The 25,373-nt window shown below is 41.8% G+C and overlaps 2 long non-coding RNA genes across 2 annotated transcripts in view; one reads left to right on the forward strand and one right to left on the reverse strand.

Moving 5' to 3' along the window:
* LOC149915496 (uncharacterized) overlaps positions 1 to 23,697 on the reverse strand; it is a 66,588-nt gene extending 42,891 nt beyond the window's left edge. Inside the window, exons 1-2 of the long non-coding RNA XR_016472070.1 lie at positions 21,933 to 23,697; positions 17,381 to 17,587 (exon numbers count right to left, since the gene is read on the reverse strand). This is a non-coding gene — a long non-coding RNA (uncharacterized LOC149915496). The remainder of the gene's footprint in view (positions 1 to 17,380; positions 17,588 to 21,932) is intronic.
* LOC149915497 (uncharacterized) lies at positions 11,041 to 25,013 on the forward strand. The gene is made up of 3 exons (XR_016472071.1): positions 11,041 to 11,264; positions 24,620 to 24,713; positions 24,922 to 25,013. It is a non-coding gene; the product is annotated as an uncharacterized LOC149915497 (long non-coding RNA).
* The last annotated feature ends 360 nt before the right edge of the window (positions 25,014 to 25,373 follow it).

Consider the following 25,373-nt stretch of genomic DNA (forward strand, 5'->3'; position numbering starts at 1 on the left):
TTGAAATGTTGGTCTTCTGAGATTAGAGGTCAGACATTTTCCATCTGCTGTGGGACAGCTACATCCGTACCAGTAAACTCCACATTTTTTTTTTTTTTTTTTAATCATAAATGCAAGGAAACTGGCATTTCCAGACTGTGTTTCTTTATCTAAGCTGCCAGGATGTCTCCTGTGGGATGCATTGGGATGCGTCATTATCACCACTGCAGTCACATCAATTCAGATGAAGCATCCAATACCGTTGCTGTCCATACTCTGATGGCTGAAACCTGGCCCAGCTGCTGAGGGTCTCCAAGTCTGACAAAGCTCCAGAATGGACTGCTGCCATTCCTTCTCAAGGATGACATGAGACAACTCCCTTTTTCCTAAATATGGACCTCTCTCAGTCTCTCTTTACAAGCTGTGCAAGTTACTGACCTCTGGAGGAGATGCTGGACTTTACCCAGCTGGTGAACCTGTTGCCCAGTCTATTGGCCTGCTCCTCCAGTGGGCAAAGTAGCAAAGTTTACCTTTGGTACAGCTTCCTGAAGTTACAGCTCATATGGTGAAAAAGCAGAACATGGTAATAAGATTTGCCTCCTTCCAACAATGTTAAAGAGTTATAATTCATAACTTCCAACTGAATTGACTGTACAGCCAAGCGTTTCTAATGAATCCTCTTAATGATCTCGCTCTAATGTTTGACTTCGTTATGTCACTTTTGCAACAGTTAAAGTATAGAAGAATGTGTCCTTCTTTCAGTAAGGATCATTCAACTCACCCAACCTCTTCAGCTGTACAGAGAGGTGGCCTTGGGGAATCCTGCTCTTTCCCCAGCCTCTGCCAGAAGGACATGCCACAAAGAAAGATACAACAGAGCTGGAAGGGCAGCATTTCCCAGCTGGTCCTGACCAAGTCTTTTCGCCAAAAGTTTCTTCACCTCAGCTGTCCTAAACACACCCTTCAGATATCCTAGGAAACTTTCAGTTACTTCAGGAAACTTTCAGCTACTCCAGTCCTTGCCTTTCTATTAGGGATGGAGCAGAAATTCATTCATAGCAATTTCCAGCTTTAAAGTGCTGAGAATAAAAGCTCTAGGCTTTTTTTCTTCTTTTTTTCTTCTTTTTTTCTTTCTTTCTTTCTTTTGTAGGGTTGAGAGATTCAGAATTAAAGATGCTCCTGACATTTTTTCTTGTGCATTACTCAGCCCAATCTGTTTAATGGGTCTTCATCAGTGATTGTGATTGCTGATTCGTGCTGGCGACATCATTCAATTGGACATAGCTTTGAAGCAGAAGAATAATTATTTCCCATCTTCCAAAAGACCATTTAATTCATGCTCCCCAATCTCAGGGAATAGATAACCCATAGCCCTTCTAGTTCATTAACTCTCTGGGGCTGTCATCAAAAGATTGTCAGCTGCTCAGAGGGAGGTTGCACAGTTAGGAATTTACAGAAGAGAAGAGTGGCTGAGAGCCTGCAGCATCCCTTGTACCAGGACTTGGCATATGTATCCCCTGCTATTTATCCTGTCCCATTCAACAGCTTCCCAGAATGGAAGGAGAAAGAGGAGAGCAGGGGGATTTCAATTACCTTTCTTTATTCTACCAAACCAGAACCAGATCAGCATGCAATCCAGCAGCAGCTGTCCCAAGGAACACTCAGTGCCAACACAGGAGAACACAGCAAACCCAGATACCAGCAAAGCCCCAGTGAAAGTGGTGGTGATGTGATCAGAAGAAGCAATGACAGTGCTGGTATTTGGGATCCAGTAGGATGGGCTCAGGGAAAGGACACCTCCACCATGGCTAATAGTGGAACCCAGCACCCAGACAGGCCAGCCTGGAGCTACAGCACAGGACATATCTGAGCTGGCCATCTTTAGTGAACACAGAAGTAAGATCTGGCAAAAGATTATTTTCTTGTTTCTTTTCTCTTTCTGCCAAAAATACCAAGATAGCTTGAAAAAAAGGATGACAACAAATAAACAAAAATGCTGCTTTAAGACAGGAACAGAAGCTAGATCTGCGAGGAGCCAAGAGCTCTAAACCCAGCTAACAGCATGCTACAGAGGAGGTGGGTGCCACCATTTCTCCTTGGTGAACAAGGAGCTGAAGCTGCACATGAAGGCACATCGCTCCTCCAGCTCCCCCAGCTGCCCCAGGCAGAGCAGCCACCAATGTTGTGTGTCCTGTGCCCGCGTCAGCATCCATCTCTCAACTCAGGCACCTCCATCCTCAAATTAACTTCAGGCACTGAGTGCACTTGGAGCTTCTTCTGTTAGATGGTAAATGCGCAGACATTGCAGCCAAAAAACTCCACCTCTTTGAGATTATGAGTGGAAAGAATTTAGCTAAGAGGCTTCAGTAAATCAGCCTGAAGCCTCCTTTCCTCGCTTGTATTATTTATCTCCCTATCCCCTTGACCACATTAAATTCTTAAAGGCATCTTGGCAGTATACAAACACAAAGAGGGAGCTTATTGAAAGTACTAAACATGTCCTAATTGTTTTCTCCTGCACTACTCCACTAAAACTTCTAGTGCCATGAGTGGAAGCAGAGTTAGAAAATTACTGAGGCACTTCGAACGTGTCCTTAATGTATGGGAAGTGTATGTATGTAAGTGAATGTATGGCGAAGTTTAGCAATGCCAGGACCTCTTGAATTCAAATCTTTGCTTTGCAATTCATTTTGCCTTTCAAAAAAGACCTTGTCTCCCCTTCTCCAGCAGCATTTGGAAGACAGTAACCTTGTGTCCCTAATCACAGGATACTGTGAGGTTCTCTTAAACAATACTCATTAAAAAGCTTTGAAAATGATAAAGTGCTAAATAAATATTCAGTTGGACTGCAATTAAATTTTTGGCATGTGGTTTATGTGTAAGTGAAGAAATGCCATCAATAAAAGTCAATGCATTCCTTTTCCCCCTCTCTCATTCTTACTTTCTTTGACTTTCTTTAGCTATTCCCCAGATCTCTGTCAGTGTTTGCTGAATTTTCATAAGGGAAAAAATTACTTCCTAAAATGTTCAAAAGCTTTTCCTTGGTTTGTTATTAGAGCAATTATCTAGCATAACACAGTGAAACAGCACAAAGTATTCTAATGGGAAACAAATGTGCCAAAGAAGTGACCAAACTTGGAATCTTTATTGAAAAATGAGGGGAAAGCGATTAGCTGAAGAGGCAGCAACGGAAAGATTTTCCACCTGGCCTTGGGCAACACATCAAACAGATCTCAAAAGGGTGCTATTTATAATTGTTGTCTGGCTGTCTATGGACCCCCGTCTGTCTGTCAGTCTGGTCTGTTGTCTCCTCCACCCCTCCTCTGCCACGTGTCCTGTCTGTGATTTGTTTATACAGCACGTTTTCAGCGGGAAGGGTAAGCACTGGAACCCACAGCAAGGATTCCGATCTCACAGCCCTATTGCTGTGGAATGACTCCATCGGCTTCAGTGAAGTCACAGTGCAGTAAACAAGCAGAAAACTTCCCCAGACACTTTTCTGCACATCTGCTCTGTCTCCCTCAGGATACAGAAACTCCTGACCTGTTTGCGTTACTACAAAAGAAGACAGACATGGGCCACTGAATCATATAAGAAGTACGATATCTTGTCTGGTCATTTCCCTCAAATAAAATCAGTTCAAACTGGAGGAAAAATGTTGGCAGATCAGGCAGGTCCAATTTCACCTCCACTTTGCTCTGGTATAAACAGCTATGCAATTTGTAGGTCAAAGGCCCATCAATCCCAGGGAGTTTGCTTTGGTATAATTCAAGAAGCAATTACATTTTGCAAATATTGAGATGATTTATAAGAATATCCGTACAAGTTTTAGGACCTTTGGCATGACAAACATAGGATGTGAAAGAATCATAATACTAATTTCTCACTACTCACTAATGGTCGTTTATCATTCTCCTTTAATGGTTTCATTTATTCAATTTAAATTGGAGAATAAAGGAAACACTGAGTATCTAGATCCTCAGCTAGTATAATTTCTTGCAGTTTAATCAGAGCCCCTGAATTGGAATCTTACAGCAACTAAGGGGCTGCTCTTCTTCCTACCAGTATTTGTAACAAACCCCCAGCACCAGCACAAATGGAAACAACCAAAAACAATGTTAGAGTGACCAGTTTGCAGACAATACCTATAAGCTGTCTAGGAACTACAAGCAAAGATAACATTAATGGAAAACAGGATAATTGAGTGACAGATCTGTGAGCAAGTAATGGGCAGCACATTGGCAACAAGAACTATTCTTAGCAGGTGCCAAAAGACGGAGGCGCACAAAAACCCACAAGCATGACACAGCTTCATTAACAAAACTAGGGACTTTTGAAGTTCAGACATGAAAAATAAAGTTTGATTTTATCTCTCCTAGATTCCATTTACCCAAAGATGTCCAAACCTCAAAAGAGGTCAGATGTTCAGTGCAGATAACCACACAAAGTTGGGTGTGTAGTTGAAGTCTATCCAAATTATTCCAGGATCTTGAGGATGAAGGATGGGAAACCTTATGAGAAGAGGTAAGAGACACCACCAGAAGCTTTCTGGTACATTCTGCTTTCACTCTGATCATAAATACTGCAAGAACAGCCTTCACTGTGGTATTTTAATGTTTCCAACTTCTCTCAGCTCTGCTTAGAGCTATGCAGTTATAAATGCTTACAATCTCCAGGTAAAACTCTGCACCTATGTTGGAAGAGCAATGAATAGCAGGAAGGATCTATGCCCTCATTCACCCTATTTCCCATATACAATGAGCCATCCCAGAACAACAAAGCCTCGGATATGAACAGAATTTCATGGTGGAAAGGAATGGATATATTCAATCTCATGTTCTCCCTCTGATCAACAAACGACCAGATGAGGAAAATTTGGTAGTTTTCCTCCTCTATCCTAGCAAGAAGGGGAACAATTTGCTTTTTACCTACATGTGTACCTGCAGTGAAGCTTCCCATACTGTGCTCTCAGGACATCAGTGGGAATGAGGCCATGCAAAGCATTGGATTCTGAGGAACTGTCCCACACAATCTTGCAAATATTCTGGTGGTCAATGAGAAAATGTTGGTGCCTACAGCAGGGGATATCTTGAAACACAAGGATTTCATGTTTTAATTGAAAAGACTATACTCAAAACTTCCAGACTGCAAATGAATTGCCATAAAAAAATGACATTGTTCTGTTTACAGTTTAGCCTCATTAGTTCAGCTTTACACTTCAGCTGTACCTGGGGCACTAACTCAGAGGAGGACTCTGATCAGACATGGAGGATCTCCTGTGAGATTTCTGACTTTAGCAGTCACTAGATAGAGGAAATGAAGTGATGTGCCTGTGATCTCACAGTAGGACATCAGCAGAACCAAATAGAAAGTTCTCCTATTCCCTTGCACATACAACTAGCTGTATAACATCAAGGAGAAAATCTTCACTACAGCAAATCCAGTACTTTATGATGCTCTCCTGTAGCAAACCTGCTCTGAATTTATCCTTTGTATGTCTTCTGAGGGTACATCAATACAGTGGGCATTCAAAGAAAGGAGATTAGCTGCAGATGCCATTCTTATCTCACCTTTGGCAGGACAGCAAGCCCAAAATCCACCCTGACACATACAGTGAGCCAACGACATACACATTATAACTACAGGGATAAATGCAGTGCTCTGTAGTATTTTTCACCCTTCAGAGAAAGATAAAAACTGGAAATTGATCTCAGATCTATAAAATCACTCTCTGAATAACCCTTGTCAGTCTTTATGGGTAAGAACTGTCCCACATCTGTTTACAGTCTCCCTTCAGCTATGGTCCAAAGCTTATCTTCATGATTAACCTATAACTTCCTTAATATATTTCTTCCTTCCCTCCCAGACACGCCCTGAAGCACCTTGTCCTTTCTCCCAAACCAAACTCAGCAGCCTCACACATCACATACTGAAATATTTAACCATTCACATCTTCCACTGAAGGGTGGCTACACAGGCAGGGTTTTCCAGGAGACAATGGCCTTATTTTCTCTTCTTCTGACAGAGTTTATAAAGGGATATTATATGTTGTGTGAAGCATGATGACTATCAGCAGCTTAAAGCCCTGTGGAAAGCATAAATTTCAAGCACATCATCTACATTCTTACTTCCAGTTACAGAATTGCAGCTATGGCTCAGGCTCCCTTAATCAACTTGCTGACCACTGTGTGTGCTAGAGGAATAGTTATACAAAAATAATAAAAAAAATCTTTTGTATTTTCAAAATTGCTTTAAAATGAATGACAATGCATCCAGAAGACCATTAGCCCTCTCAGGCCGCAAGAAATGCCATGAAGACAGCCCAACTAATGCCAGTGACCAGTATGGGGTCTTTCTGAAGGTATAACTAACATTTCCTACTTGTCTTGTCAAAGATATTGCATATGAAACATTTTTCCTTGTAGGTCTACTTTTGAAACTCAGTCAAAGTCATTACATGTATTTTCCTAAACCAGAGCTGCACTCATGTCTTCCTAGGCTTGCTATACTCTTTAAGAGTGACATCATACCTACACATTAAAACACTTCACTAGCAGTCAGGTAATCTGCATTCAGGTCCAAGCCTCACCACAAAATAAATGACCATGGTTTGGCTGAGCAACTTAGCTTCTGTTTTTCTTCAGGCTTCCCCTCTTGTCTATTGAGATTGCGTGCTCTGCATGACAAGAAAAATGTTTTCCTCAGTGTTTACTCAGCAGCCAGATTTCATCATGGTAGGGCTGATAGTTACCATCTAAAGAGCTGTTATCTAACCAAACTGTCCCCTACCTGTTCTGGATAGTGATTTACTGTCTGCAAGGGAGGTTCTGATAGAGCAAACATGTTCTGAACTGACTTCACACGGAGACCTCTTCCTCATGTGCTGGAGTCTGACTAGAGCAGGACTGCAGATAGCAAACCTTGAGTAGCTAACTGAATAAGTGAGTGAAGGGACAGCATTTCAGTCACCTGTGAATGCTTGTCCTCAAAGCCAGTCTCTGGCTTTCTCTCTTGTTTAGAACCATGAGAAGGAATAGCAATGGCTGGGAAATTAATTGAGTTTGTGTCCAGTTTTCCAGTGGTAGCAAACACAGTCCCTGATTGCTGCTGTTAAGAACTTAAGGACAACAAGATTAACATTAAATGCATTAGATTTTATATTAATAAATTAATTAATAGAATCTTAAATATATTAGATGCACAAGATTTATTAATTGTGGGTTTTTTGGTATGTTAAATAATCCAACAGTTTCTATATTTGAGTTTCAAAGACTTCACAACGTGTACTCCTAACACTTTCATAAGTGGAAGTTTTATTTTTGTTTTCAACTGAAAAGCTACCATCCAGACTAAGTCCCTGATAAATAGCAGTGTCTTCACACCACGCAGCTACAGGATTCCAGAATTGTTAATTCAACAGATATAGTTCTAAGAAGCAACACAAGCAGCAAGGATGCTCATGAGAAGCCAATGAGATAAGTACAGCATGAAACCTACAGACAGAGAAGAGAGCTGCCTCCCTAACTGCTCTTTCCAACCCCTTCAACCATCTGAACTCACAGCAGCAGTGATACATGCTATTTCCATCTTTGATGGAAATGAACCCTGCTGGGTTACATAAACATACATAGCTCAAAAGATGTCACAAGCCTGACCTCCGCCTTTCTTGTTGGATTTCTCAGTATCTGACGCTGGCTGTCGAACAGAATAAATGACGGGATGCACAGAGAGAAACATCAGTGAGACCAAAGGAACTCTGACCAAAAAAAAGAAGACAACAAAGGACAGTGGAAATGATCTAAGGATGTCACTTGGCAACGTTATTATTGTCCTGTTCTATATGTATGTCTGGTTTAGGAAAGCTGGTAATAGTTCATATATACCTGTTGAGATTAGAAGACCAAGAGGAGAGAAATATTTTTTCAGTTCTTTCCAATAAGAAGAGCAATACCATCATTCTACCAGGTAAAATATCTTTTTGTGTAACTCCAATAAAACAATGAAGTTTTGTCAGTGTTAAATTTGGTCCAGTTTGTCATGATGCCAAAATAGCAATAAATGTGCTGCTGTTGCTGGCATCTCTGGTGTGAGCAGCAAGGTAAATAATGCCCTGATATGGTCTCCTTTTCAGAAAAACATCTGGATTTCTACAGCTTGCAATTTAGCTGCATAGACAATGAAAGCATTATTGTTGCAAAAAGCATTAGAGGGTTCTACAGCGCTGGCCATATTCAAGTGACCTTCAGAAGAACCAATTTTAAAAGATGGTTTTAGCACACACAGAAAAAGATGAGAGGCACCTCATCACAGCTACTTTCTATGCCACTTACTGGAGTGAGGTTCTGCTACATCAGCTACCAGACGGTTGTATAGGATTTAGTGATGAATTTAGTAGGTCTCCAGAGGATTTTATCATTCTTCTACAGAGAAAAAAACAAAGTCTTACAAGTCCTGATGCCAGTAAACATATAAAAATAACTGATGTGCCAATATGAGGAATGCTGTACAGCTGCCTTATTTGTACAACAGAAACAAACTTCTGGAAGCAGAGTCTCATGGCCTGACTTGCAGAGGGCATTAGGGGATTTCATTCTGCATCAGCTGTTACTACTCCACTGATAGCAGTAACAAGGTCACAGATGATTCTCTAATGCTATGAATTCTGTTCTAATTAGGATTGGACTGAGACCACCAACTCACAGATCAACATTCTTTCATTCTTATCAGGAGCTGGGGTTCTTATCAGCTGAAAATCCCACCCAGTAACCAGCAAGCCACTGTGTTTTCAGCTTCCGAGAGCTATATTTTTGTTCCTTCCCTGTGGAATAACATTGAATCAAAGAGCTCTCTTGAACACATCATGTCTGACCCATACTCAAGCTGTAAACTTTACAGGAGAAATATGTTTAGTTTCAGCTGTTCTCCTTCTTTTCCATCATTATTTTGCCTTCTTTGCAGAGAGGTCAAAAAATCAGGGCTTCCCATGTGCTAGAGAGCATGCTACCGCAATGAGAATACAACTGCTGGCAGCTCTCATCCCCAGGAATGATTCTGCCGTTCATAACCTGGATTAATCCATGACTCAACAGTCTCTAGTGCCTATATGTTCAGCTGCCTCATTTTTCTCACAAGACATTGCTACTTAGTTTCTCAACTGCTAACAGTAAAGCTATTAGCACCATCCCCACACTGCTTTCAGTACTGTGGCTTACAGATGTTTCTGACCAAAAAAAGGACCTTGGGGGACTTGTGTCTAAACTTCCTTTTGGGGTGAGAAAAAAAAAGAAAAAAAAAAAAGGCTGGCCTGATCTGGACAGCTCTAATTTGATTCCCAAGAAGGGAAATCCCTTTTCATTTCATGCATCCCTCTCGCCCCAAGCAGTGCAGCTGTGCAGTGGGATTAACCCAGGAGGACACAGCCAAGCGCCCTGCATGGGACTGCCCATGGCTCTGCTTTCCCACTGTGTCTCTCCCACCAAACACATGATACTGCTTCTCCCCTCGACACCTCTCAGAGGTCATTATTGGTTGTAGCAAGAAAAGGAAGTGAGTTGTCAGTACTAAAACGTAAACCATCTTAACTTATCACGGTCACAGCGTGTTGTTAAGTCTTCAGCAAGTGTTTTTCAGCTTCACACCAAAGTCGTGAAAGATGTCGTCAGACTTCTACAGCACTTTAAAGGGACTATGAGAAGGACCGCTACATCTACACATTGCTTGTATACTTACTTAACATTTCCTGGTTCTGCCTTTAAATGCAGATTCCTACCAGGATGTAGCTGATGCTAAAATGGTTCATGTTTTTCTTTACATTCTTCTTTCATACATTTTAAGGTATCATGTAGGTCCATCAGGTATGTTAGCAGTACATACAGAGCCAGATACTTCCCAGTGAACCTACAGATGTCATTAAGAAAAGAAGTTTACTCCCCTATAGAAAACCCAACTCTTATGGTTTTCATAAACATTATTCTAACCTGTGGGGTGCTTTCCCACATCATTTTGCTTCTTCCTTCACAGTTCAGTGAAAATCCTAGTTCCCACAGGAAAGCACTCTTCCCAGAAAAGAATGGTGTCATACTGTGGCTCGAGCAGGGGAAGTATTCTTCTTTCTGCCTTGGTGGCAGTGGCAGTCACAGCTCCTGGATGCAGGGTGAGGCATGCACAAGTGAAGAAAAAAGCATTTGTCTGTTGAAATTTGGAACATTTGGTAACTGTGGCTTAGCAGGATCAAGGGTGACATAGAATCACATGGCTGAGTACCACAAACAAGGAATGCAATACTAAGAGAGTAGCAAGCAAAGTGAATTAACCAGCAACGTTTGGCTTAAATTATATTAATGCCACAATGTCAGTCTGACATTTTAAAATATACACAGTCATCTGTTTTGTTATGTCTTTGAAGAAAGCAGAACATGTAGGAACAATAATCGCACCAGGGTCAAGAGTTGAGATTGTTGTCATTCTTTATAGTTTGGCAGTGCAAGAAGCAGCAACCCGGACAGAAGCTTCCCTGTGCTGGGCACGGGACTGGTAAGCAGGGGAGGGGAACAGAACAGAAGGACAGAACACCAGGTAGGTCTCCTGAACAAGAACTCTCTAATCACCCACTGTTCACTTGGTTCACTACCATTCCAGGACACAGAAATGAGAAAAGCACATCTCTTCCCAGATTAAACTGTTTCATCAATTTTTTTCCTGTTTCCCTCATTGCTACAATACACACAGGGAGACTCTTTCTGCTTTAATTGCATTCTGGAGGAAGAAAAAAAAGCAAACAGCATGGAATATTTTGTTTCCCGTATGTTGCTGTGTTTTCCCCAGTGAGGGGAAAAAAAAATCCACCTTGCGAAAATAACACCTTGTTCCTGCACATATTGGCACTTGCACTGCTTCCGTGTCATGTTTGCTCTGTCAAAACAAGTTTTCCTCACCCCTCAGGGTCAACCTAGCTTTTGAAAACTAAGCTGTCGTCTCCAGGCATCATCACTAGCAGTAGCCAGATAACAGACTATGAGTTCACATTCCAGAACGGTTATGACTAGTGATGAATGAGCCAGCTCAGAGACAGAAGGAATTTCCTACAGGTTAGACTGACCTTCCAAGAAACACTTTTGTCTGACCTAGTGGAGGCAACAAAGAGGATGCAGTAGTGCAGGGGGGAGAAGGAGGAAGAGAGGAAACCCCGATTACAACAGAGCGGGATATGATACAGTACATATCATTATTGTTCAATGGATCTGCATCTTTACCCAGAATGTTCCAGGTGCCTTATCAAACCATAGGTAAAATAACTATATAGTAAAGCAACACAAAGAGATAATTATGTTCTTTACACTGTTGTAGAGGAAAATTGAGGTAAATGTGGTAGACTATAGGATAACTTGGAGATGCCCAAGGTCAGGTAGGACAGGGCTCTGAGTACCTGATCAGCTGTGAATGTTCCTGTTCATTGCAGGGGAGCTGGGCTAGATATGGCCTCTAAGGGTCCCTCCCAATTCAAATGATCCCATGATTCTATGACAAGGAACAATGTGCTGGACAGTATGACCATTTGCAATTAACTCACTCAAACAACAAGAGCAACAAATTGACAAAACATCCCCATCTTCACAGTATTACAGGTGTCATGCTCACCCTGTATTGTCATAGTCCTCACCCTCTAGCTATACAGGGGTTTCCAATCTGAGATGGGAACCAGTCTTCACTGCCTGGGGAAAGCCAGAACCTACATCCACAGCCACATCTTTACTGCTGTGATTGCCAGCTCGGACTGCTGTTTGGACAGCTTCAGAGTATCTGAAGGCACACCAGGCCATCAATCCAAGAAATCTATTCCAAATGTCGCATTTCAAATAGTCTATTCATATAGTGCTTGTTATGAGATTATGACTAATCCATCAATTGATAGCATCTACATTCCCCAGATCTCAGCTGCAGTCCTAAACCGTTCCGCAGATCTAACGAGCATTAATTCCCCATCGATCACTACCACTTGTGACCACCACACAAGGATGAGAAATGTAGCTCCTCTCTGTCAGCCAGTCTTGAGTACGTTACCAGTCCCACCTCTACCCTACTGTAGACAAAGCCACCACCCAAAGCTCAAGGTGAGTTCACCAATGACAGAAAGGACAACAGAAGACTTTTTGCCATTTTCTGCAGAGCTCTGATGCAGTAGTCCTGACAGAAAAGAATATACAAAAGATATATTCAGCTCCAAGATACTATCATAAACTCAGGAGAAGGTATTCAGAGGGTGTCGATCTGCATAGTTTCACTAATCCTGCATCAGCTAACAGTCTGATTCTTGTCATTCACCAGCTCATTTATTGGAGACAACACCAATGCAGAAGGCACCAGAGAATGAAAAATTACCTTTAGGACTAGTGAGTTTGTAATGCTTTGGGACAGACTGCACATTTCCAAAATTAAATTTTCATATTTAACCAAGGAGAGAAATGGAGACTTCAAGGAACATGACATGCTCTCACCAGCTGTAGAAGCTGTATGTAGCATTTTGAATTTTACAACAATATTTAAAACTTCAGAGAAATTACAAAAGAGAAAATTAAGAAAATATTTTCATTTACAAACTACTTTTTTAAAAAAACCTTTTATGAATCAATAAGTCTTGCTCTTTGCTGAACCAGAAACATGCTGAGAAAAAAGTTTTGATTGCGCTATTTCAGGATTTCCTCCCACAGCAAGAAAGAGGGAGTGATAAAAAACCTTTGGACTTCAAAAAGCATTACAGTGAAAGTTCAACTCAGTTCCCATTGTTTTCTGACCTGGTGTCTGTAATGACTGTTAGAGTTTCATAATACACAAAAGTCTTTTTTTTTCAATCACAAAAAGGCAACACAACAAATCAACAGATTTGCTGCCATGAGAGAATTGTGTCCAATTTGCTGCCATGAGAGAAATGTGACTCGCTGCCTACAGGTCATGAACATTCTCTTAGAATGAGCAACAGAAATAATTTTTAAAAATATGGACTAATGTCCATATAATGATAGTCAGAAAACATCACTAACAACAGTGGTGACATACATTTGTTCTAATTCTACAGTTTTCTGTTGCATGCTGGCACTACACAAGGGTATGTCCAAGCCCACAGAACAGCCAGCAGAGAATCCTTCCACACATTGCTCACAGGGCAAGGGGAACAAACGTGTGGGCTGTCATTTCTGCTTATTCTGCCCAGTTCTCTCTGCACTTTGTGCTTCATCACTTGCCATAGTCAACAAATATCTTCTGAAGGACCTCTACACACAAGGGGAAGGTTCATTCCAAGTCCTACTGAATGAGGTTACAGCAGGGAGGAGGCATACATTTTGAAAAAGGACAGATGTTTTGACCCTGAAGCAGCAGTAGCCCTGCAGGGACCCCCGATCTGAGTCCCTGTGCGCTAGGAACACTGAGTACAGGCACCTCTTACACCAGCAGGTAACAGGGACTGCGAAGAATGCGGTGATGAAACCGTGATCCAAAGGGAGAAAAGGGAAAGGATGAAGGGCCGGGATGATGCCCTTAACCCTAAAAGTCACACTGAAGCACAGTGCTCAGGTCAGCTATGGTAACATCAATTTTTTGAGTACTATAACTATTTCCACTCCTCTTAACTCTCCAACCTTCTCCCCCTCCCTGCACACTACATCACATCATAAGACTAATGAGTTTGACCCTTCTCCAACCCCTATCTGCAGTCTCTCATGGCTCCGTCACTGTGTGCTTCCTGCCTTTATTAAATCAGATGGGCTGTGTGCGCTGTGAGTCCCAGGGCCAGAGGAACACAGAGAGACAGAGAAATGAAGGCCATCCTCTGCAAGCCTCCAGGGCTGTGTGCCTTGTGCTTCCTCACTATATTACTTCAAGGATGTTCCACTCCATCATTTTTTCTCGCTCCCATGATAAAATCACTGCTTCCTCCTACTAGAAAGAAAAGGAAAGAAACACGTGTCTCTTCATCATGTCATTCTGTATTGTGCAGGACTGCAGTATGAGCTTTCCAGGATATATATTATTACACTGCCTTACTTTAGCAAGGGTGATTCCTGCAGCTTCTGTCCCTTGCCCCACTCCCCATTTCTCTCTTTCCTTGTCTCACCTCCCTGCACCTTTCACCTTTCTATTCCTTCTCCCTGTCTAATTCTCTTTGACCATTTGACCCTATCTTAACATCACTTACTCATCCCTTCAAGGGAGACAATTACCAAATCTCTGGCAACCTGAGGATTTCTAACGTTTTTACTCTACTTGCTGTTTACCTCCCTGTGCTGGGATGGCTAATTCACTCTGCTTTTCTCACTTGTGTTTGGATAGTACCAGGAAAGATGAAGTAGAAGAATTCCAGCTTAATACTTCTCTTGCAAAATCAAATGGAAAGATTCAGCAGGGACAGATGAGTCTACCTCATTTCTCATGTGAGGTGGGAGATCTGTCCGAGCCTTGGCAGAACTGCCTACCTGAACTTCTGCAGAAATGAGTGCCTGAGGACTTGCAGCCCAGGTCTCAAAGAAAACCCATTCCTTGCACTGTCCCTGTTAGTCTCAATGTTAATGAAGATTTTCAAAATCCATGTATATCAATTCCAATTTGAACAAAACCAAATAGACAAACATCAGCAAGCACACTGCACAAAAACAGTTACTTCTTTCTGCAAGGCTCCAACCCAAGCAGCCCAGTACTAATGCCATCATGCGCTGCCAGCAGCACTCACCTGTCCTGACAACATCTGGCAGATAAATATACATAAGTGAGAGATTTGTGTCACTCGTTACAGTAAGTGGGACTCAAAAGTAGATCCTGGAATTGAATGCCACACTTCCTAGGGTGGCGGATGTATAAATACTGCATGTAGAATCAATAAATGATTACTAGCTCTGTTAACAAGTGGCTAATGTCTCGTTACAGACTTTTATAGAGTCCAGTTGGTCAATAGGTTGCATTTAACCAAGACTTATGATCACCTACATCACATAATAACTATGCCTGTAATATGCTTACACAGTCAATTCATCATGCATTAATCCTTTTAAATTTATTTATTAATATGCTCTTATTCTAATGCTTCACCAAATGGAATAACAACAACTGGCAAAAGATGAAGAGCTGTGCATTGTGAAACCATGTTTTACCATCCGCAGAGAATAAACCCACCCCAGAGATTAGACCCGGAGCATTAGCTCAGGCTGGGAGCACACTTGGAGCCTGTCAGCATTTGGTTAGAGGGAATACGGATCAGCCATCCCAGAGAACAACAAAGCAGGAAGCGCACTGAGATGTCTGTGGGGTAAAAGCCATAGACAACGAGAGATTAAACAGTCCAGAAGTGAAAGGAGTAGAAACTATTGCAAAAATCTCTGCTTAATCTCTTTGGACTAAATGCTCTGCCTACAAAGTCCTTCATTGCAGATATGCAACTCTTTCACGTGAGGAGCTGTGCAGCCACATGATGCACCCACAGCAGCAGTGAGAAACAGGAAGCCCCTTAGATCGCACATCTTCAAATGAATTATTTCATATGCAGAATACATCCTGTATTATGAGGTCCAGCTTGTGCCTGCTGACTTGCTCTTACATTTGTTAAGTGCATGGATTGGATTCCAGTAACATTCTCACAGACAGAATAGAACAACTTTGAACATCAGTAAGTAGCCTTTTACACCAACGTTGGTTCCCTCCATATCCTTCTGGGAGCAAAGGCATTAAAGCACAAGACTCCACATCCACTTTCTTCTCTTCCTATTGCCAGAGTGGTGAATGCAAGTGTCAGTTATAGTGCATACAGTTGTGAGGAGTGTGAAACTTTGCCTATCATCTTAAAAATCAACCAGTTAGAGGGTATTTCAGAAATACTTAATGGGATTTTCCCACCAGTAAACCTTGTGCTCAATGGTACATTTTAATAAGAACAGAATCAAAATCTCATTTATAGACTAAGAAGGTTGAGGGTAACGTTAGGGGAGGCTTTGCCAGAGAAAACAGAAGACTTAATAAGAGCCGGGCTCAAGAGTATTAGTAAGAAAAGTTGTGAGCTGCCTACAGGCTTTTTCTCTTCTGGTATCAGAGTGGAAGAAAAGCCCCTGTGGTTGATTCATTATGCTGTTTCATTTCTTCATATATAATTTACATGCAATGTAAATACGGTAAATTATTATTTCTGGATTGCATTCTTGGGCCCTGATCCAAAGCCCACTGAAGCTGAGAGAAAGTCTTCTAGGTTGCAAAAATCAAACGTTATTGAGAAACAGGCTTATTGTCAGCCAACATTCATTAGAAAGGAGTTTATATTCTAGCAAGGGTTAAAGACCCAGACCCCTGCTCAGCAAAATGTTAAGTACATGCTTAACTTTAAGGTTACACTCAAATCCCAAGTGGATCTAAAGCACATGTTTAATTGCTTTGCTGAATCAAAGCAAGTACAGATTTTTATCTGAATTTAACTGCTACCAGCAATAATCTGGACTACTGGTAGCTGATACCACAATGAACTTTATTGAAGACTTTAGGAACTTATTCTAGACCCATCTAGACGCACACATACAGAACCAACCCAATCAACCAAATAAATAAAGAAAAAAGAAAATAAAATCACCACCAGAACCATTAGAATTGTTTTGCAGATAGGGGGAATGGGGAAAAAAAAAAGGTTCTGTGTCATTTTAGTTCTCAGATGTAGGCTTGCATCTGCTTTTCTTTCACATGAACTTCTGTGTTCCTCACTGCTGTTTTGATTCTCTCATCTTGCTGCTCCCAGGGCTCAGTGGGTAAAGCTTTCTGCCACAGGAGCAGAAAACACTCCTTATTTGGGTGGCAAAGCAAAGCCAAGTGTCCGAAATGTCTGTGCCTTCTGATCCTAATAATCCACTGTTGGAACAAGATGACCTCAAAGGTCTTTTCCATTAAAATCTTACAGACATAACAGTTCTTTTGGATAAAAAGCAGTAGTTCAGATGCTCATGGCTTATCCACCACTCCCTGCCTTACCTTCACTGTCTTGCATTAAGGTGGGGGTACCTTACTGTCTTCACCTCCCTACTGCAGCCTGACTGCTACAATTTATCCATCATTCCACTCTTCCCATACTTGAATTTAAAGACAACTTCACAACCTTCCATCCTCTCAACACCTTCTGTCAGGCAACGAAGAGCGATTAGTCCTGTTCCTAAGCTTGGGAACCAAAAGTCTGGCAAGTTTAACTATGGACAAACATGCTGCTGCTCCAGTTACTGTGCAGGTCCAAACAAGCTTGCCTGTTCTGGGAGAGTAGCCTTTTTAAAATTCATATTTCAAAACTCACAACCCTTGTCACAGAAACTCTCAGCAATTTCCCTGGGACAACACAAAGCACAAGCAAAGCAGTGACAATACCTTGGTCACAAATCCACTAACTTACCCCGGTGCTGAAACATCCAGCTCAGCCACATCCTTGATAACAAACCATTCCCACAAGCTCCTTCTCAGGACAGGCAGGTGTTTCGCAGCTCAGCAGCTCCAAAACCTTCCCTTGCATTTCTCCATGTGGAGAATGCTCTCAGAGAAATCTTATGCTTTTCTCCCTCTTACTCCGCATATGAACAGCAAGTCCGGTGCATAAGGACGGCTGCAAACAGAGAAAAAACTTTATACTGCATGCACAGATCAGATATCCATCAGTCTTCCTGCTCGGGCCTTCTTGTCACCCTGCAAATTCACAGAGCCCCCAGTGCACACCCTGTGTCACAGCCTTTCAGCGCCCTTCTGTTGGCCATGGCTGCTGCTGCTTTGGGGGATCTCTTGAGAAGCACAACAGAGTTGTACACTGATTTGTTAATGTCATCAAGAATGAGGAAAGATTGCAGGGGCGAACTCATACATATTAAAAACAGAGAGACAATGCTGACGTGTGTGCTGGAGGTCTTTCAAGGTTAGCATATACCACTGGATTAATCCCAGCAGTCTTAAGACAGAGGTGAGAAATGCTCAAATTATTTGACTAACTTCAAAAGGAAAGATATTTATGCCTCTACCTTTTGGCATCCTTATTCTGTCCCAAGCCAGGAAGAGCTAGAAAACTTTCAAGAAAGCCAGCTCCATAGCTCTGACCAATAGGTTCCAAAAAGTGTTGTAATCTTGGCTCACTTAAGCCAATTTCAAGAAAAAAAACATCTGTGTCAGACTTACAATAATTGTCTGTCAGGAGCCTCTTTGTTGCAAGGAATATTTTTTGCATTTAAGTGGAAAATGGGACGGCAATGGAGAAATATCAAAGCAGCATTTTGCACCAGTGAAATCTTCTGACCAAGAGGCAACAGCTAATTCCCTCCCCATTTATTATCATTTTAAACAGTCTCCTAGAAACACGTTGCGACTGTTAGTGGTTGCCCACAGAGAATGATTTGTACTGACCCTCTCCAGATGACCAAGAGTTCTGATTTGCCATGAAGCAGCAGAATTGTATTCAAAATATTTTCAGTGATTTTCTCTTCTCCGCTTCTGCTCCAAAGCTGCCCCAGCTGCTGCTCCCCAAGAGGCAGCGGAGGATTCAAAGACTCTTGGGACTCTAAGTCCTCACTGTGCCCAATGACATCTTCAGTTAGAAATTGCACAGGAGCAGCAATACCGTTGGGGTTCAGCTTCCCAAGCCTTGCTGTGCAACCAGCCTGCTGCTTAACCTTTTGTAGCAATGGCTTTTGCTCTGGCTGCCGGTCAGCAGGGAATGGAATAGCAGGTATTCCCCTTTTCCAGAAATGGAAGATAACATACCATTGCTGTAGGTGCAAGAAGCTCACACTCATAAATCAGGGAAATTAATTCCACAGGATTACGTATGTGCATGGCTTACCTCCCATAATCCCACCCCAAGGAGAGCTTCCCCACAGCCCCAGAGCCTGTTTTACAGCTCTCTCCGTGCCTTCAGGTGCGGCTGCTGCATTGCTGCGGGGGCCATGGGAAGATTTACAGCATGCAGCTGGGGGGCTGCAGACCAGCACAGGGCAGAGCCCCACACTGCCTACACTGCCTGCTGTGCCACCTGACTATGCGGGCATGCAGGGCAGAACCTGGGTTGTCTGCAACCTGAAGGACAGCCTCATGCTCCTGGGAGCAATGCTATGTGGCATCTCCAGATTAAAAAACACCTTAGCTTTAAATTCAGCTGCCTACTGTGTAAATAATGTTCCACCTAGATGCTTTCTAATGAAAGCTAGCAAATCTATTGAGATGGCAGTTTTACAAAACAAACAGAGAAGAGAAATGAGATGTCTACAAAGGGTTAAGCCAGAAATTGCTGCTGTTTAATGACTAGCGTGCAATTTTCCTTTCTTTGGAAATAAGTTCTTTCTTTGCTGGAAATTATGAGGAGCATGAAAGTGAAGAGATTACTGAATAAAGAACAAAGATAATCTAAAAATGAGGTGGAAAACATCCCACCTCGATGATATCCTGGAGGCTGGCAGAATTCCTTCCAAATCCGTTCTCCCTCACTTCTCCTCCCTTGGCCACCTCTCCTACACAGGCCACCAGAAACATTGGGTATACCAGTTATTAAAGAAACTGCTTAGACAAGAAAATGCTGGGCTGGAAACATCTCTGTGTTATAGGAATAGGCTGATGGGTTTCTTTCTGGCCATCAGAACAGGCTGGATGTGAGCAGTGATTGTAGGGTAACACACACATTTGCTTTCTCTGCTGCTGCCTTCTTATTGCTGCAATTTTTCCCCTTGTCTCATGTTCTAATAGTCACTGCTTTCATTAGTTTAGAAATAATACACTGTGTTCTCTAGGTCAGTAATTTTGCGTTTGTTGTCTGTGCTGTCATTAACATCATGCAGCCTCAACGGAAAAAGCTAAGCACCCTTCGCAGTTTACAGTAAAGATCAGTTAATAAGAACTAAACACCACATGTGGAATCTGAGGTCTTGCCAAGAAGAGATGTTAAATTTCTCCAGCAAGTCTTCCTAGTCCATAAACAGCTGAATTGTCACACCACACGGTAAGACACTAAACCAAGTGGCTATTTGCAGGTGTGGTGGTTCCCAAACTCTCCCTACAGCAGCACAGAGGCCATTCACCTCTGATGGGATCCTGTGCAAAAACCTTGCTCTGAAACCACCACTCTCTAACTCACACTGTCATTTCGTTACGCACTTGGCTCGCACCAAGCCTGCTGGCCGCAGATACATGCCAGCTGCGTAGGAAATTGCAGTGTACTTCTTTCATGCCAGCTTTTAGGTGTTGCAGACTTACTCATGCTCGTACCATCAAGCTGACATGCTCTTGATTTGCCCAGACTCGAGCTGGCATAGCTTGGGGAAAGACATTACTGGTCAGCTCCAGTTGACTCATTCCCAGTGGTTGTGCAGTCAACAGAACTGACATACATCCTACACAGAGCTTAAACTTTGCTTTACCTCTACTGGAACAAAAGTGGTTTCTCATCCCTGTAATTACGTACACTACAGTGATCTTTTCATATTTCTGGAAGATCTGGTTTCTTATGTCATGTGTATTAGCAGCTATCCCATTGTGGGGAGACTTATTTTTTTTCAGCATCCTGGCTCTTTAACAGGTTCTTACGTATCTAACATTTCCTGACATCACCCTGCATTTTCTCTAGACTCCTCCCATTCTCTAGTACAGGTCTCTTAATTTCACTCCTACATTTTATTCATCACAGAAATGTTTAAGCCCGTTAAACCCGCTGGGTAGCCATGACACACTCATTAGCCACCCAAACCTCAGTGACACCTGAAGCAGCCTCTTGGCAACACCTGCTGCTAACTGGGTCTTCACTACACTACTAGAAAAAGTGAAACTGAACTCACAGCAAGATGGGCCAACTGTCAGCAGTCATTTTGTCTATGCTGGGAACACCCTCAGAGTCGATTTTTCTGTATCAGATCCCTAACAGCCCGTTAGTGGAAAAACAAGCATATCCAGATACCTCACCTCATCATGCTCAGCATGGAAACAAGTGCCCTAACTGTGCTCACGCACACATACATGTACATGCAGTTGAGAGAGCAGGAAAACCTAAATTGTGCCAGTGAGAACTTGGAGCTGATGCTGACCTAGCAATGTCAGTATGATGTCTGTATCCAATTCAACTATGGGCATCAGTGCTCATGAACACCAGCTAAAATTAACAGGAGGAAAAAGATTTTGAGTGTATTTGCTTGCTAAATTTCATGACGGCGAATTTACATGCAATATACAACTATTTAAAGTGAAATCAATGTAATTTCCTTTACTCAGAATGAGAGAGCATATTTTGTAAGTCCTGTTACAATGAAGCATCTGCTAAGTGAAAGCAAATGGCTCACCTGGAGGTCAAATTTGAAAGCGTTTAACCAATGTTAACAGAAGATCCAAAATCTCAAGCTTGAGAATACGAGAGTTTCACCATGATCAGTAACTCCAAAGAGGCACGTTTTATTAATGATAAAACTCTCCTAGCACAAACGCCTTTGTGCAACCATCTTATGACAGTCTCCCTTCAAAATGAATTAAGGCTAGAAAAGGAAAGAAGTACCCTCGTGGTAACTGCATCCATTTCCTTGGAAGGAATTTGTAAATCCATGAATCCTGAGACACTCCTATTCTGTACATCTGGGGCTAGGACTTGAGTTGAGAAATGAACTTTAACTACAGGTACATAATTGCAAAGTTCTTCATCCTGAGGAACTCATGCACTTGCACATAGAGCATCTGGTATCGATTTCATATGCCATTGACTGAATCCAGTACAGCGATTCCCTTGTAAACAGCAATCATCTCCTGACATTATCTTCATTAAGTGGGAACAGGAAGGGAGAATAGACAGGAAGAACTAGAAGTCAGATTCTTAAAGTGTTCAAAACCATCAACTCAGCAACGGATTTCAAAGAACTTAGCATCCCTTAGAGAAGGGCAGACTTCCAGCAGAGATCAGATGTTGGCAAATACAGCAATCACAAAAGCCCACTCACCTGTTCAGATGGCCAAGCAGCGGTAAGGACTTCCAAAAAGGTCCAACTCATATCTGTGGCAGTCAGAGAGACATCAGAGGAGGAAAGTACTCATTGGCAAGAGGCACGATGATGCAGTGATGGAAGTAATTAAAAGAATCCAAGAAAGAAGACTTAATAAATGAAAATAAGTTAAAAAAAAAAAAAAAAAGGGACCCCTAACACCAGTACTCAGCATTTTTTATCTGTCATTCCTGAAAACATAAGGAAATAACTAATGGTTTTGTTCTGGGTGCTGGCCAGCTACATTTCTCTGACACTTTTTGCCCTGTCCTAATCTCCTTTACCTCACTTCATCTTCCAAGTGGTATTAATTTCAGGTCACTCTCATGCAAGGGACTGACAAATTCAAAGGATTCTGGAACTAGAAAGAATAGAAAGCTATAAGGGCTTTATAGTACCCCAGATAATTCTTGGAAGAACCCATATCCCAGATGTCTGTCTGCCAGATCAGGCCAGTATCAGCTGTAAAGACCTCAGCAGATAACACTGCAAGACAAATTGATCATACTGACCAAGGTGAAAGGAAGCATCCCAAGACATAACCACAGAGGAGTTAATGTCAGAAAAGGTACATGTGAATTTTTTCAGTTCTCCATGCTGGAGAAATGCAGCTGATGCCAACCATTACCCAAAATTAACTGAACTATCCATTTGTAATATATGTCTTTTTTTTTTCTAAAATATTCGCTTTTCTGTAACACCAGACTTGCAAGGGAACATTTTCCTTGTCAATCCTTAAATATCTCTTTATAATTAGGAAGTATGTCATTCCTGCCCTTGTCTCAAGATTCCACCAACTACAGAGAAGGTCAAGGGGCCAAAGACCATACCTCGGGCACTTAAGGTAGAGGTCTAAATGTTAAAATGAATGCATCTTCCCAAAGCACAGCGCTTTCTGGAGTGCTTAGATGAATCAGGTGGAGAAACTCTTGGAAGTCAATCATCCTTATGTTTGTAAATGCTTTGACTTTGCCATTACTCACCCGACTCCAGTGCTTTGTGCTCTTCTCAATATATCAATATATAAACCCAGGTCATGGACAGATGGGTGTTACAATGCTTCCCCAAATATTAGTGATTTATTCCCAGTCTCTGAGATATTATTTTAATATATCTTACTTTGTCAATATAATTGTGATGGAATGCCCCTTCAGGTGAGTTGTAAAGGTGAAAAGAAAAACACACCGTTCAAAGCAGCAAAGAAATAAAGAAAAGCAAACAAGCAAGATGTGTTAGATACTGTCTCAGAAACACCTGCATTTCAACAGTAGTTAAATGGATGTAGACACAACGTCTATCAGGGCAGGTTTCAATCTCAGACAGCTCTCCCACTGCACATTTCTAACACATTATTCTGTGACAGCTCATGCAGACTAACAGAGACTGGGATATGCTTGACATGAAGCAAAACATAGGCAATAAAAATACTTGTCTCACAAATTTTAGAGCAACATGTACCTGGAAAAATCCTATGGAAAGAGAAATGAATGTTTCTTATATGCTTTAGCTCAAAGATGATACATACTTACATACTACAAAAAATTGTTTATACTAGAATACTGAGTACAAAATATAGAATAAGCAGAAACAGTGATACAGTTTCACCATTTTAAAAGCTCACAAGGAAGGAAATACAAATACAAACTAACTACAACTTTCATTATTTTCTATGGTGTAAGCACGGTCTTGAATGCTCCTGCATTTCTTACCAAATATAGGACTTCCTATAATACTCTTCACATGAAAAGACGTTTCTGAAAAGACAGACATGACATGCAATCAGCTTGAGCAAACATTTTGGTTCATAGTTTGTATTTTTTGACATTTTGTGCAGCTTTACTATTAAATTAATCTTGTTCTATTGCATTTAATGGAGCAATAGTTGGAGCTGACAGCTAAGTTGCTACCACCATCAGAGCTTTGGGATCTCAATTTCTTTTCAATTAAGCCTACTTTCTGCAAGCTTCATTGATTTCGGTAGAACTTCCTGGTCATACCTTGATGATGACAGCAAATGAGGCCCAATGTCTTTCAGGGAGCTTTTCATCACCTGACAGGTAACTCGTTTTAAACATGTTCTGTGAGAAGCAGATTAAATACCTTAAAACCTCTTTTGGAGGCTGTGTCAGCTCCAAGCCTTAAGCACTTTCCGAAAACCTCTGGATCCAAGAAACAGCCATCAAAGCCAACAGCATCTTATAGGAAGAAAACCAGGCCTACCTTTATCTACAAATTGGGCCCCAAAGCTTACCCACCCTGAGTGTCAGGCTGGATTAAGCGTAGCTGACCAAAACCAACACTCTCTGAAAAAGCCTCATTATTACTTGATTCTTTTTTCCCCAGTAATGGACAGGGAAATGCAGCAAGGGATAGGAGTACAAAATGTAAATGCAGATGTATAGTTCTTCTATTGCCTTTTTCCTCTCTCTTTCACTGTGTATAAATACAGCCTCTCTCTATATAAATATATAACTATGCATCTTTGTGTACTGGAGCCCAGGGCTAATGTTGAGCTGACAATAGTGGCACTAATGCTAATGAATTCTGATTATTCGGATCGGTCATTAAACTAATAAGCCCATCTCCAAATTAGCGTGGCTGCTTCAGCCAGCGAAAATTTAATCAAATCTGCTTCATTATTTCAGACGTGGTGCACTTGGCGAAAGTGACTGCGGGAAAGGAGAATGGGACCCTCATCTGATAATTTTATCACTTGACTGCCAGACCATGAAAAAATCGGTGTGATGAATTTTTTTTTTTTTTTCTGGGGGGTGAGGGTGTGGAGCAGAGGGTGGGTGTGGGTTCGTGTGCTGCTTCAGCTTTCCCTTGTGCTCCCTCCTAATTAAACTAAACCCATCCTCCCTTCCTCTGCCCTGTAACTGTTTTGTTTTTCCACATCTTCCCCACCCCCCTCAATATCTTTGCTCTCTTCTCTTCCTTCCCCCAGGTCCTGCTGTGCCCCATCTCCTAGCCTTTGCACGCATGACGAAGGAATAGAGCTTTCAGCATCCACGACAGAGGTTATATAGCAATACAGTCTATCTCTTTCCCAACCCCAGTCTCCCTGTACGCAGATTTGCCCCCCTCTCTTTGTCCTCTCACCCATATTTTTCCTTTAATTTCTCGGAAAAGCAACAACAACAACAACAAAAACACAGAAGAAACAAACGTGTCCCCTGGCAAAGAAAAAAAGGCATTTTTTGTTTCCCTCTTTTCCTTGGATTGCTAGTATTTTCAGTATAATGGGGAACATAGAGTCTACGCACTACACATGTTTTTATGTACAGGAGCATAGAGCAAAGTAAAGACACAATCCCAGGACACATAACCAAATACATAAGCACTTAGTTAAATGCAAACTCAGAATTACCTTTAGTGGTTGCATTTTGTAGTATTTTT

This window comes from Phasianus colchicus, chromosome 18 (assembly GCF_987193195.1).
Source record: "Phasianus colchicus chromosome 18, bPhaCol1.hap1.1, whole genome shotgun sequence".
NCBI classification, from domain to species: Eukaryota; Metazoa; Chordata; class Aves; order Galliformes; family Phasianidae; genus Phasianus; species Phasianus colchicus.